Raw genomic sequence first — 2,451 nt, 5'->3', positions numbered from 1 at the left:
CACGCTGCTGTGGTCTGACTCAGCTCACTGGGACAGGGAGAGGTTTACTCCAGACTGGCAACAAGGGCGAAGTGCCTTCCAGCTCTGGAGCTACTCCACACAACTGAAGAAGCAAAGAACACAGCCTCACACACACCTGAAGAACACAGTCTCACACACACCTGAAGAACACAGCCTCACACACACCTGAAGAACACAGTCTCACACACACCTGAAGAACACAGCCTCACACACCTGAAGAACACAGCCTCACACACACCTGAAGAACACAGTCACACACCTGAAGAACACAGCCTCACACACCTGAAGAACACAGCCTCACACACACCTGAAGAACACAGTCTCACACACACCTGAAGAACACAGCCTCACACACACCTGAAGAACACAGCCTCACACACCTGAAGAACACAGCCTCACACACACCTGAAGAACACAGCCTCACACACCTGAAGAACACAGCCTCACACACCTGAAGAACACAGTCACACACACCTGAAGAACACAGCCTCACACACACCTGAAGAACACAGTCTCACACACACCTGAAGAACACAGTCTCACACACACCTGAAGAACACAGCCTCACACACACCTGAAGAACACAGTCTCACACACACCTGAAGAACACAGCCTCACACACACCTGAAGAACACAGTCACACACACACCTGAAGAACACAGTCACACACCTGAAGAACACAGCCTCACACACACCTGAAGAACACAGTCACACACCTGAAGAACACAGCCTCACACACACCTGAAGAACACAGTCTCACACACACCTGAAGAACACAGCCTCACACACACCTGAAGAACACAGTCACACACACCTGAAGAACACAGCCTCACACACCTGAAGAACACAGCCTCACACACACCTGAAGAACACAGTCACACACCTGAAGAACACAGCCTCACACACCTGAAGAACACAGTCACACACCTGAAGAACACAGTCACACACCTGAAGAACACAGCCTCACACACCTGAAGAACACAGTCACACACACCTGAAGAACACAGCCTCACACACCTGAAGAACACAGTCACACACCTGAAGAACACAGTCACACACCTGAAGAACACAGCCTCACACACCTGAAGAACACAGTCACACACACCTGAAGAACACAGCCTCACACACCTGAAGAACACAGTCACACACCTGAAGAACACAGCCTCACACACCTGAAGAACACAGTCACACACCTGAAGAACACAGTCACACACACCTGAAGAACACAGTCACACACCTGAAGAACACAGCCTCACACACACCTGAAGAACACAGCCTCACACACCTGAAGAACACAGCCTCACACACACCTGAAGAACACAGTCTCACACACACCTGAAGAACACAGCCTCACACACACCTGAAGAACACAGCCTCACACACCTGAAGAACACAGCCTCACACACACCTGAAGAACACAGTCACACACCTGAAGAACACAGCCTCACACACCTGAAGAACACAGTCACACACACCTGAAGAACACAGTCACACACCTGAAGAACACAGCCTCACACACCTGAAGAACACAGTCACACACACCTGAAGAACACAGCCTCACACACCTGAAGAACACAGCCTCACACACACCTGAAGAACACAGTCTCACACACACCTGAAGAACACAGCCTCACACACCTGAAGAACACAGCCTCACACACACCTGAAGAACACAGTCACACACCTGAAGAACACAGCCTCACACACCTGAAGAACACAGTCACACACACCTGAAGAACACAGTCACACACCTGAAGAACACAGCCTCACACACCTGAAGAACACAGTCACACACACCTGAAGAACACAGCCTCACACACCTGAAGAACACAGTCACACACACCTGAAGAACACAGTCACACACCTGAAGAACACAGCCTCACACACCTGAAGAACACAGTCACACACACCTGAAGAACACAGCCTCACACACCTGAAGAACACAGTCACACACACCTGAAGAACACAGCCTCACACACCTGAAGAACACAGTCACACACACCTGAAGAACACAGTCACACACCTGAAGAACACAGCCTCACACACACCTGAAGAACACAGCCTCACACACCTGAAGAACGCAGTCACACACCTGAAGAACACAGTCACACACACCTGAAGAACACAGTCACACACCTGAAGAACACAGTCACACACACCTGAAGAACACAGTCACACACCTGAAGAACACAGCCTCACACACCTGAAGAACACAGTCACACACACCTGAAGAACACAGCCTAACACACACCTGAAGAACACAGTCACACACCTGAAGAACACAGCCTCACACACCTGAAGAACACAGTCACACACCTGAAGAACACAGTTACACACACCTGCAGAACACAGCCTCACACACACCTGAAGAACACAGCCTAACACACACCTGAAGAACAGTCACACACCTGAAGAACACAGTCACACACA

The sequence above is a fragment of the Atractosteus spatula genome, unplaced genomic scaffold, assembly GCF_055471065.1.
Source record: "Atractosteus spatula isolate fAtrSpa1 unplaced genomic scaffold, fAtrSpa1.hap1 Scaffold_33, whole genome shotgun sequence".
Taxonomy (NCBI): domain Eukaryota; kingdom Metazoa; phylum Chordata; class Actinopteri; order Semionotiformes; family Lepisosteidae; genus Atractosteus; species Atractosteus spatula.
The sequence above is the reverse complement of the archived record's forward strand: the minus strand, read 5'-3'. Positions refer to the sequence as shown.